This window comes from Danio rerio, chromosome 9, assembly GCF_052040795.2.
Source record: "Danio rerio strain M-AB ecotype USA chromosome 9, GRCz13ab, whole genome shotgun sequence".
Classification (NCBI taxonomy): Eukaryota; Metazoa; Chordata; class Actinopteri; order Cypriniformes; family Danionidae; genus Danio; species Danio rerio.
This window is the reverse complement of record NC_141029.1, coordinates 34,088,282-34,101,430: the sequence shown is the minus strand read 5'-3', so window position 1 is coordinate 34,101,430 and position 13,149 is coordinate 34,088,282. Positions and strand designations below refer to the sequence as shown.

The 13,149-nt window shown below is 36.7% G+C and overlaps 1 long non-coding RNA gene across 1 annotated transcript; it reads left to right on the top strand.

The window, feature by feature from the left end:
- The first annotated feature begins 4,685 nt into the window (after positions 1-4,685).
- wu:fj66e11 lies at positions 4,686-12,119 on the top strand. The gene is made up of 4 exons (XR_015499642.1): positions 4,686-4,780; positions 4,868-5,006; positions 7,458-7,549; positions 10,476-12,119. It is a non-coding gene; the product is annotated as a wu:fj66e11 (long non-coding RNA).
- The last annotated feature ends 1,030 nt before the right edge of the window (positions 12,120-13,149 follow it).

Genomic DNA, 13,149 nt, shown 5'->3' with positions numbered 1-13,149 from the left:
TGTCTTGGTCTGGCATCTCAGCTGAGACCTGTCCACTATGGGTGACCCTGCCAGTACTTGTGAAGTACCAGTGGTGAAGCTCTCAGTATCACTGATGCACAGAAGCCCTCACAGCACGTCAAGCTGCAAACCATGTGAGGGACCCTAACCTAACCTACCCTATACTAACCTATCACTGACCGACCAACACTCAGAGGAGTCCAGCAACTGACCAGCAACACTAAGAGACCGCTCAGAAAACCCTGCAAAGCGCATGTCAAAAACACAGAAAACTTTCCAAAACAACCTGACAGCCAGAACCCAAGAGCCACATCAGCAACCATCAAAACATTCAGCAGAGTGATAAAAACTTTGAATGAAAAGAAAACTTAATGTAAAGACTTACTCTATAACTATATACAGTATGTACATACGTGCCCTTGATCTTTCATGGGACACTATGATGGCTCAGTGTCTGGGCTTCTTTCTTCGGGGTTCCTCCTCGGGTAGTGGCTCTCCACTGATGTCCACGTGGATTTGAGGAGCGCTGCTGCTTTCGCTGGACCTGCTCTCCGTGATCAAGACTCGTCTATCAGGCAGCTCGGTCTCCAGCAGCGTAGGCCGGTGGAGCTTCTCCCACAGCCGTTGCTTGATCCCCAGGCCTCGCTTGAAGCGGTAGCGGCTGCAGCCGGTCTCCACGACGGAGCGAAAGATGTGCTGATAGTCCTGCACGCTTCTGCCGTGGATGGAGAGCTGCTGCTCCTGCTGACACTCGTTCACTGAGGAAGACACTGATGCTGCTGCTGCTGCTGCTGCGGGACGGAGGACAGGGAGGGCCGCCGCGTTCATCAGGTGTCGCTTCTTCAGCGCTGGGTCAGAGATGCAGCTGTAGGTGTGATCTGACCTGACCGCCGCTGCGAGCTGCTCAACGGTAGAGACGCCCTGTAGCCAGAAGTGACTCGTGTGTGCGGGGAGAGCCCTGGTTCTTCTTGAGCGACGCTGCTCCATCAAGATGACCCAAGAACAACTTTCCAAAGTAGAGAAACTGATCAAACTTTTCAAAAGTTGTCGAGAGTTTGTTGCGAGACGATCGGGTCAGAACCAGCTGTGTATATTAAAGATCAACTCAAGTTGCTGTAGTGACAGAATGACGAGCCTCATTTAAATGTAAACAATATTTAATATCAGCAGTGAATTAATGAAATCAGCACGAACTCTGTGCTTTTATAATTGAGTTTTTATTAAATGCAGTAGCTAAATATCTAAATTATGATTATACAATAAAATGCTGGTCTTATATTAATAAAAAATAAAAAATAAGCATAAATGGGCGTTTTTTATAGGACGAATGTTGACCACTGAAAATCGTCACAGGTTTCAGAAATCTGGTCATGTTAGTGAATATTACCATTGATTTTTGTTTGCTTTTGGGATGGTTTGCGTTTCATTAAAAAAAAACACTGAACTAATATTCTCGTTTCTATATTTACTTCATAATTAACTAGGCCTATATCAGACCAACCGGGACTTTAGCAATGACATTGTTCTTTTGATGCTTTGTATACTTAAATTTTCACAATTTTCCTGCACTGACTGGGTGATTTAATATTTTTATAGTATTATTAAAATTATTAATCATAATAATGCTATAAGCAATACAATAAACCAAAATACATTCCAAAAAAAAATAAAAATCAAAAATATAAACCAGTATCAGATACAACGACAACCAGCATTAATAAGATTAAAAAAGCTAAATATACAACAGTTTATTTTGATTAGCTATTAGCTTATTAGGTCAGGGAAGTGCTAATCATTCATTCTGAGTGAAGGTTTTTATTTATTATTATTAAAATAGCTTTAAGAAACTTAAAACAACCATGCCAAATAAAAAATATGTAAATATGCGTGCCCTAAAACATATTGGTTTATTTGACTATGGCAATTTTATTTATTTACATTTTATTTAATGGTTTACTTTTAGGCTATCACAAAATATTAACCACTTTCATTGACCAATGTGCTCTCCAACAAATAAACAGAAAGGGAAACAGAAACTAAATAGTAAAAAATGTATTTAAAACATAAAAGTCTTTAATCTAGACCAAAAGATATTGTTGTACAGAGCTCGTCTGATTGACTGTGGTAAGGCTCATTTATACACATATATACTGTGTATAGAGGAAAATAGGATGCAATATTTCAAGTTTATTTAAAAAGCTGTGCATATCTTCAACATTAAATGAATATGAAATAAACTTTTTATAATAAAAACTGACTCCAGGATCATATCAATGTTTGAACTGTAGTTTACAGATTTGTATTTAAAATTGAATGGCAAAGCCACAAAACGAATAAAATAAACAAAAAATAGTGTGATGTGACAAATCTGATTAACAAACTAAAAATATATCATTAAAATAACAGAGAGGGAAAATTACAAACACAGGAAAAAAAATTTATGTTTTTTACTTCCCAGTCCCAGACGTTCCTGAAATGTCATAATCACATGTCCAAGTGTTTCTTTACAACAGTAGTATGAAAATCGCCCCTGGTGGTGATGTGATCAGGACTGTAGCTGGAGAGGCAGGAAGTCAGGCCCGGCGCTACGGGGGGGCAAAGGGAGGCATTGCCCCCTCAGAAAGAGTTTGTGCCCCAATGTGCCAACAATCCCAATTTTCATAAGGGATTGTTTACTCAAACTGAAAATTCTTTCTGTCATTAACTATTAACACTCCCGTCGTTCCAACCGTCAGAACACACATCTAAATATTTTAAAATATATGACATAGCAATTGAATTATGAAAATTGGTGAGATTAAAGCTAGTCCTATAGTCCAGAGATCCGGTCCCCGCGTCAGGTCTGGTGCGCCCGTAAATAGCCTTTAAAACGCGCACACGGCGATGGAGGCGCACTCAACTCACAAGGGAGAAAATTGGTGACATGATAGGAGCAGCTTAATTCATTACATGTTTTGGTTAACTAATTATTTAAACACAACTCTCTTGAGCTCTAAAAGGGAAAAAAACACATAAGAAATTTGCTGTTAAATTAATTTTAGCAGAGACGCAACTGCCAGTCATTTATTAGTTATTCGGGAAGATGTAGCCTAATAAAAATGTTTTAATAAAAATAAATAGTTTACTGCACAGTCCCACAGTAGGCTACACTATAAATAATATTTTAAATGTATTTATTAATATTATTATTAACATTATTGCGATTAAGCTAAAATTGACAAAATGCAGAACCCTTTCAAAGTTTGCTTTCATTTTGCTGAAAAGTGCACTTTTACAGTTGTGTAGAGAAACGTTCCATTATGCAGCAGCAGTCAAGGTATAACACATAATAAATGCCTTTTGGGTTTAAAGATGATCGGCCTGCGAAGTCAAGTTTGCAGTGTTATAAATGGAATAGGTATAGTGCTTAAGTGGATTTACCGCGGATCAACCGAGAAACCTCGTGCGCTGCAGGTAGGCAGAATGATAATCTTTTGAAAATATGTAATTTAGGCTGTACTGCTATCTATTGTGTATATTTACAACAAATTCAGCAAAATCATTTTGTTAGAATAGTTTCAATTAGCATGTTGTACTGACCGCTGCATCATTGGAGTAAGCCAGATTTCCACAAATATTGCATTCTATAGGAAACTAAATCATTTAAAAGCAAGATATTTTCTGAGAAATATTCAGGTTGTACTCATTATGGGTATTGTATAAGCTATAGTATTATAAAATGCTAGTTTAAGTAATTAAATGTGAAATAAGTGATCAAATCAAGTTTGGAGGATGGTGACAAAGTATTAACGTTGTAAATGAAAATTAATTTAAAGAATGTCTGATTTTGGTCAGCAGAGGGCACTAAACTCTGGTCAATGTCATTTACTGTTAAGACACACCCTGTTGAAAAATTTAATTATTTGAAACCCATGACCTATTTTTGAACAAAATTAATTTATTTTTGGGGTTCCACTGTGATCCTAAAATAGAGCTTAATGTGAAATTCTACTTTGACATTTAATTTGGCATAATATATTCAGTATTACCCATTAAACGCAGCCTTGGTACAATAATTTGTACTTTTAAAAAAAACCCTGGTTTGGGATTAGGCATGGGCCGGTAAAAGATTAAAAATAATAATGTTAAATTACTAAAACTACTAGTAATTCACTTAAATAGCATAAAATAGTATAAATAGTCAAATGTAAACCTGACTGAGAAAATAGTCTTGACTGGCTGTTTTTGAACACTTGAATTTCACAGGATGCACCAGCCCATATTGTAGTCAGTTAGTTATGTACTCATGTAAATAAGGACGACAAAAACTACAGACCTGTTCATTAGACCTTGAAGCCTAATATTTCTGCTGCTGTAATGTTGATGTTAACTAACCAAAATAAAGAAAGTTAAACTTGATTTTAAGTATAACATCATTTAAATAACTTGTTGCTAGCTGTATTTTTATTAGTGCTGTCAAATGCTTAATCACATGAAAATTAAGTTTGTATTTACATAATATATTTTCGTGGAGTGTATATATTTGAGAAACTATTCATTTATTTCTTCATATGAAATATTTATATCTACATCAAATTATAAATAAATAAATAAATATAAAAATGATGTACATGTTATGAAGATGCAAATTTAATTTTGGGTTTGATTAATTATGATTAATTGCTTGACACAACTGTTTTCATTTCTCCAGAGGTTTTAATGTCTCAAGGAGGGACTGGTTATTACGGTCGTGAGTGTGACTGGTGGTCTGTTGGTGTTTTCATTTATGAGCTTCTAGTGGGTGAGAAGTGTCAGCTTCATATGCATCTCTTGAAATTTTATTTCAGTGTTCTCATAATCAAATGTTTTCTTCTGTCGATCTGGGCAGGCGACACTCCATTTCATTCCGAGTCTCTGGTGGGCACATATGGAAAGATCATGGATCACAAGAACATCTTAACTTTCCCAGATGATATTGAAATGTCAAAGGATGGCAAAGACCTCATCTGTGCCTTTCTGAGTAGCAAGTGAGACTGAGAAAATGAAAGTTTGATTTGAGTTTTTTTTTTTTTTTCTTGTAAAATTCAGACTCTTACTCGCTTAATATCCCCTTACTTGTTTGTTTTTAGAGGTTGGCTGGTAACATTAATTTTTTTATTAATTTAAATTTAACTTTACTGTAAAAAAGAGCTAATTTTCAGGACAATTTATTACACACATGATGAGATTTCTTTTGTAGTTTGGAGTTTATAACCTGGGTTTGACATTACCTTTTTTGATCACCAGCCACAGTGGCTAGGAGTTTTCCAACATTACTAGCCACTCGCCATTTTCACTAGCCACAATTTTAATGTTGGAAAAATATATTTTATATTGATAAATTTGAATTTGACATGCTAACTTTACTTAATTTGTACTTTGTGTCCACATGCCTCCTTGTTCATTTAATATTTTTGTGTGTTGTTTATGACCTTGCTCAATGAGCATGAGTACAGGGGATGTGATTTTTATAGTGTCACTATGCAATTAATTTAGTTTTTTTTTTATAAATAGTTTATTTCACATCTGTTTCCAGGGCTCGACACTAAGGATTTGCAAAGTTTTTCTCTGGCTGCACCGAACTAATTATTACTTAGAAACACATTTTAAATAATGTGTAAAGCAAACAAAATATAGCTATACATACACTTTTTATACACAGTTGACACTTAAAAACAATACTCTCATGTATTCTCAAAGTGGCTAGTGGGAGTGGCTGTCTAACCCGCCACAGCTGAAATCTACCCGCATTTGTTAATGTGTTAATGTCAAGCCCTGTTTATAACGTATTTAATATAATCACAGGGTAGCTTAGATTTGTTATCGTTGTTATCATATGAAATTTTCCCTATTTTTCCCTATCGATGTACTTTTTTCCAAAATGACAATCTCAGGGAATATTTCATAAACACCAAATCATATATTTTTTAATTTAATTAAAGGAGAACATACAAGTCTATATTAATTTGATGCTTTTAAAAGCTCTTCATACAATAAGTCTTTCATAAAACTTTAATGTCCTACAGCTTTTACTAGACACACTAGCTTAATAAAACCTTACTTGTTTGTTTTTAGAGGTCGGCTGGTAGTGAAATTAATTTATTATTTTTTCTATTTGAAATTAGCTTCACTGTAAAAAAAAAAAAAGTAAATTTTCTTGACAATTTTTTACACATTTTGATCAGATTTCTTCTGTAGTTTATAACATATATAATGTAAACACAGAGTACCTAAGATTTGTTATTACTGAAAACAGTCAAGTTTTCTTGCCATAAATTACCAGGCACAGAAAAAAAGGAGATTAATTTAGCAGCTTCAGTGAGAAAAATTAGCAGTTTTTGCTTAGTTTATTCTCAGCTAATGTGATGGAAAAACATATTTTGTCTCTGTAGCCAGAATATGATGATCCATTTCCCCAAACACAAATGTTGGCTATAAAAAAATGAATAATCTTTATTAAACCGTTCAAGATATTCAAAGATTTTTTTCTTATAATTTTGCAGCCCTGTATAATTGACACACAGTTTTGCACAACCCAGTGTTGTTGTTGACACTTTGTAGTGTTCTGATTGATTGAATTAGTAAATTATGTGTATATTTGACAAAATACAACAATGTTAATATAATCTAAGCCTGATTACTACACATACCTAAAATATAAATAAATAGTTTTATCAGTGAAAAAAAAAAGTTTTATCAGTGTTTATGAAATGTTCCCTATTTTTTTAAAGGTTTAGGGTCAATAAGATTTTTTTTTTCTTTAATGGTTTTAGAAAAATTCTAAAAATATACATATAATTCTGAATAGTAATAATAATAATAATAATCACAAGAAATATTTCTTAAGCACCAAATCGCCAAAAAACTTACTAAGCCATATCAACATTTTAATTGAATTAAATTAGATAAAAATTTAAAGACAACATACAAGATGATCTTTATTTATGTTATGCCTTTAAAAGCTCTTTATAAATAAAGTCCCTAATAAAACATACATTTCATCTCCTACTGCTTTTACTATATCAGCTTCATGGACGTTCACCCTCCAGCCTGACAACTTCCATCTGAATTCCTCTTTTCTCCTTCCCTCTTTCTCCTCTCTCACATGCCCACATACAAGCATTTCTGATTAAACATACAGAGAGGGGCTTAATGTTTTCTCTCAATGTTTTCATGTAAACACACACACACACACACACACACACTCCTCCCTTTGCATTCAGGCTGTTGGAATGTCCCACACGTGGTAGTCCAAACTGCTGCACCGCCTCAATGCAGATGAAGTAAAAGGAAGGGGGAGTGAACGGTCCTTATTTTTGGATGTCTCTCTGACTGCTCCACTCCTCCATGCTGTGCTGTTGGATGTTCTTGGTTTATGGTCATTTAACGGATTAGCGCTTCTCTGTTTGTTTTGCTGACCAGTGTTGTGCTATGTTCAGGGAGGTGAGGCTTGGCCGGACTGGAGTGGATGAAATAAAATGTCACCCCTTCTTCAAGAACGATCAGTGGACCTTCGACACCATATGAGACAGTAAGTCAGTGAGAGCTTGACTTTTTTTTTGTCGCTGCCTTTAGTTGTGGTGAAATGAGATGCATCATGTCGTTTATCTGTTTGTGCAGTCAGTACCTTTTATTTCTGAATCGTCTGGCATCGTACTTGAAGCCAAGTCATTTAGCCTAAGGCATAGTTGTCTTAGAACGAGTAGTTTGCTGATCAAATTCCACATTTTGATGAGGCAAAACACATCTTGGATGTTTTAATTACTATTTTAGGTGAAAAACAAAATAATGAGATTTGTGTAAAATCTAAAGTTAACCAAGTCCAGCCCGCCATCTTGTCCTGCCTCTCAGTTCTCTTAAGCCTTGGGCCGGCTCTGTGAAGTGGCCTCTTTTGGGCTCATCATTGAAGACTGGACGAGCTGCAACATTTCGTTCTCCCAGGTTCTGGGAGTAGATGAGCATGTCATCGGTCTAGACTATGGTCAACTTGTGAAGTTACTCATACACCTCAGCTTATGGCATATTACCATTCAAATGAAACGTTTCCAGCAGAATATGAAGCTCTAAAAAAACTCCATCAGCACTGGTAACTATGAAAAACACGACTGAACACTAATGGTATACTCAACACTTTACACTGACATTCGAAGGATCACCTGACGTTAAAGACTGAAGTAAGAACGCTGGAGGAACATCAAATTTTAACACGGAAGAGTTTTTTTTTCTCCCAAATTAAAGCAATATTTTTTAATCTTGTTTTTTTTTTTTTTTTTTACTGTACAGTTGCCCCAGGTTTGGATCAGGTGTGATGCCTGCTCATCTGACCTTTGACCTCGGCACTCAACTGCTGCCAGTTTTCTTTCAATGCCATGAGATTTCTGAATTCTACATGCAGGAACCGATGCATTCTTTTTTTTATTTTTATTTCTTTAAACAAAACAGATATGGCAGACACGGCCAAACATCGAAACTTTGGAGGACGTCTAGGAAAAAAAGCGCCATATCATCAAGGGGAATAAAAGGTTTGATCAAAGCGTGCATTTACACACATTCATTTAAATATGGACAAAACCAACATTGGGTTATTTTTGTTATTAGATTTAAAACACGTGGACCCTATTTGACCCAGTGTTCATATATACATATTTTTATGAATGAATATTTTCGCATATAAAAGATAATAAAAGACTGACTAGACAGATTAGATGGATCAATAGACAGATTGACACGTGTAGTCATTCGTTCTTGTGTATTTGATGACTAGCTTCCAGTAGTATCTGGCTGCAGACTTGCATGCAACCTGAGACACAATGCACTCAATGGAGCTAGTGAGGTCTCTGTGAGAGGCGGGGTTAGGGGTGCACACTCACTGACAGCCTAGATTTTAGCCTCGTTTTAACCAAGCCGTCTGTTAGACTTTTAACCCTTATGTATTGTTCAAGTGGCTGTTTTTGCCCCCAATGACCTCCATTATAGCTAAACTTGTTTTAATTGCAAAGCCATGACACCAGATAGTAACTCATTCTTTATTGTTGGTGGTTTCCCTGCTGGGATGAGATAAAACTAGTCATTTTTACTTTTGATCGTCAGTTGGTACCTTTAAACGCCCCAAAAAAAATGCTTGCTGGGATGGTACCACGAGGCTGTGCTCACTTCTGGACAGAGGGGGTGTAGACTTGCAGCTAGTGCCGGTAAGAGGTGCAGACGCTGAGGCTGTTCTGTATGCGAGTGTTGAGGTTTTGAAACATCACCTGACAACGTGTAGGTAGAGAGTAGCAGGTTCTGGGAGTAGATGAGCATGTCACCGGTGTAGACTTTGACCAACTTGGGAAGTCACTCACAAGACCTCAGCTTATGGGACATTACCATTAAAATGAAACGTTTCCAGCAGAATATGATGCTTTAAAAAAAAAAACTCCATCAGCACTGGTAACTATGAAAAACACGACTGAGCACTTATAGTATACTCAACACTTTACACTGACATTTGAAGGATCACCTGACATTAAAGACTGAAGTAAGAACGCTGAAAAAACATCCGATTTTAGCACAGAAGAGGTTTTCTTTTCCTAAATTAAAGCAAAACTTCATAATATTGTGTTAATGAATTAATTAGTGTGTGTTGCACTGCTGGAGTGAAGGTTAACCAGTCCACACAGTTCATGCAGCTATAATCTTTATTATCTTTTACTAAGAAACTATGTACAATATTTACACGTTGGCTCCAGGTCTCTTGGATGAAGATCTCTCAGCGACGTGGTCTCTTCTGGTCGCCGCGCGTCTCTGGTGGAGATGGGGAGCGGGACCACCTTTATGAACCAAAATCGTTCTTTGTACCAGGCTGTAAACACCTTCTTTTCTGCTGTAAAGTTGGCCATTTTAACAGTGGGCTCAATAGAAATTTGCTCCATATGGAGCCAGGACTGCCAGAATTTCATTGAACTGCATTTTCAGTTACTTCTGTATTTGCTTCATGACGGAGAGCGGGAGGTTGCCGTTGTTTGGGCACAAGCTGTAATATTTACTTTTCTGATCTGGAAAGATTCTCATTTGCAAAGGTTTTTGTTTGCTTCCTGGACATCCCCAGCACAAATAATTAAATGATGAGTGGGGTGTTTTAAGCTGAAATGACACACACATTTTGGGGCAGCTAATATTTTTATTATGCTTGTAACATAACCCTTTATAACTGCAATGAAATGAAAGTAGTGTTAAATTTTTCTTCTGAATTAAAAGTAAAACTATCAGAAAGTAACAAACAAATGTAGGACAGGTACTTTTTTATTCCTTTCGGTTGTTACTTAGTGGCGGCAAAGCTTGAAAGCAAATTTCCAGTCCATTTTAGATAAAATAAACTGAATTATTAAAGACAGCCAGAGAGATGACTTTCATTTTCATGGCATAAATGAATGTAACTCAGCCTCTTGACTTTTCAACTCTTGTTTATTTCTCAATAGCAAAAAAATGCCAAAAACAGACACCCAAAACCCTACGCATGCTGCGCGACACAGGGGCGTGAACCTGCAGGACCCAGACGCACAGTCCACTCGAAGCTGCTGTGGGAACTAAAGGCCTGTCAACACTCCATCATGGGAGACCACGACACCTTCTCCTCCCTAAAATCCCACCCTTCACCCTTTCACCTCCCAAGACGGATAAGGAAAGAGAAAGAAAGAGAAAGGAATACCAGGAAGAGCTCGAGGAAAACGCCTTACTCGTGCCACAAAGAGATTTTTCAAGGAAGACTTCTGGTGGACGGGGCTGAAAGCGAACGGACGATGGACTCTGTCATGTCTGGCAGTAAATATGGATTCTGTATTACTTTCAAGTCAACAAGAATTTCCACCTCAGTTCATCCTCATTATGCAAGCACCATGTAGAGATAAAGGATTGGAAAAGAGATAAAGGAACACAGAATGGACTGAAGAGTTATTATTAACCAACAAACCTTCCCATTCTCAGCCCCTGGAAGGGCCCGTAATGCCCCTTTTAACATTCAGAAGTCTTCAAGCGAAATCTACACTGAGTATCCATATGGTCTGGGCTCTCCCATTTAATCTCAACTCTAACACTGGAAGAAAGTCAGCACCTTAAACTTAAACTAACCCTTCAGTTATTCATCTATGAGCCACATCTACTAAATTTCTAACACAAAGGAACACCGAAGCAGAACTTCATATGTTTTATTTCAGCTTTATTTATTACCTTTGTTTGAACTGGTCTCCCTTTGCGCAGCTCGTCATTCATCTCTGACCTAAAAAGTATTGAAGAAAGTCAATGTTGTCTTCCCTATCCCATTTACTTCTCCCCACAGCATTGACCTCAAAGTTCAGTGTTGATGTTCACAAAACAACAGCGAGCTCTACGATGCCTTCTTAATCTTGTTTTAGCTTTGTGTAAACTACTGTTTGAGAGTCAACAAATTATTACATATATTTGCACCAATCAGACTGATCCAAAATCATTTTGCTTCATGATTAATTGCAAAATATCATTACACATTTAGTTGTCTGGATGCGGAAGTCACACAACACCAGTCTCAATATGTGTTATTAAAAAGCAACAAAAAATATTCAAGCACCCACTAATCAACAAAGTGAATGATTGAGCACTGGGATGGCAAATATTGTGGGAATGCAGATTTTTGCCCACAAAGCCCCTGAAAAAGTGGAAAAAAACAGAAGTGCCTACTCCGTTTTTTCCGTGTTCTTTGTTTTGGGCTTGATTGAGGTCGGCTGACCATCTTAAAAGTAGCGGTTTTGAGACGATCCCGAGGTATACGGGCAATAAGCTGTGAGAATAACTTGCGGAGCGTGCTAGTAAACAGAGGAGTCGTTTCAGTTTTGTTTTATGAATGCTGTTTGTTGATGTGTATTAAAAAGAATTTTATTTCAGATTGATTTTAGTCAGTAATTTAATGGGTTACCAATACATTTATATGGTCATTTAGGGAATGAATTAGGTATCATGATAAGGTGTCACACAGCTAGAAGTCATTTGTCATGTGTCTTCAGGTCCACCTTTTTTGTGGAATAAGATCTGATCTCGTTAACACCTCTGTCAATTTTAAATAAAGCTGTGCTGTTCTGCTATGAATGAAACGTGGCTTTGGTTTCTGTGACTTTTTCAATAGCCTAGATCTAAACCACAGACTACTGTCATTTATGAGACAACAGCATTGTTCACCTCCACCCGCGTGAAGTAATATTTACCTCTGAAAACACAAGCCATAACCACACCAAACTAAATGCAAGTTGCAAACAGCAATTCACAGGGTTTACTTCACATTGGGGTTCATGTTTAAAACACTTTCAGACATTTAAACAAAAATAAATGTCAATTAATATTTAGCAATCTTTAATTAATAATAAGCAATATCTGTGATTGTTAGAGATTTGTACAGCACAGAATTTTTTTTAATGACAAATAATTAAAGCAGTTCGGATGTAGTGTTGTTTGAAAGAGGACATCTAATATATAATAAAAAGGATGTATTAATTATTTTATTTATAAATTGAACATCATATGAGGTATTAAAGCGCCCCCTAGTGCCGATTTCTTCCAAATTTAACAACAATTAATATTTTAACTACTGTGATGGTTAGGATTGGGGTGGGGGTAGGCATTACAAAATGCAATGTATTGGGTAATTTAATAGATAGCATAAATAATACTCGGTACAACTACAGTGCTGTGACGGTTGGGTTTAGGGTTGAGGTGGGTGTAGATGTTAATAAAATACAATAAATGGGAAATTTAATAAATAATACAAATAATTCTTGTTAACTTTCAGCCATATCCAATCTAGCAACAACAACCCTTTAGGGCATGAGGTGTCCAAACAAACCCAGTCCAAGAGGACCACCTATGTAAGCCTACACCTGTCTAGAGTGGACACCTTAAACCCTAATAACGCTCTGGTAAGCCTAATAACGCTTTAATTAGTCGGTTTAAGTGTGTTAACGTAGGATAGGAGCTAAAATTCCATCTTTCGGATGAGACGTTAAACCGAGGTCCCGACTCTCTGTGGTCGTTAAAAATTCCAGGATGTCCTTCGAAAAGAGTAGGGGTTCAAGCCCAGCATCCTGGCCAAATCTGCCCACTGGCCTCTGTCAATCATGGCCTCCTAAC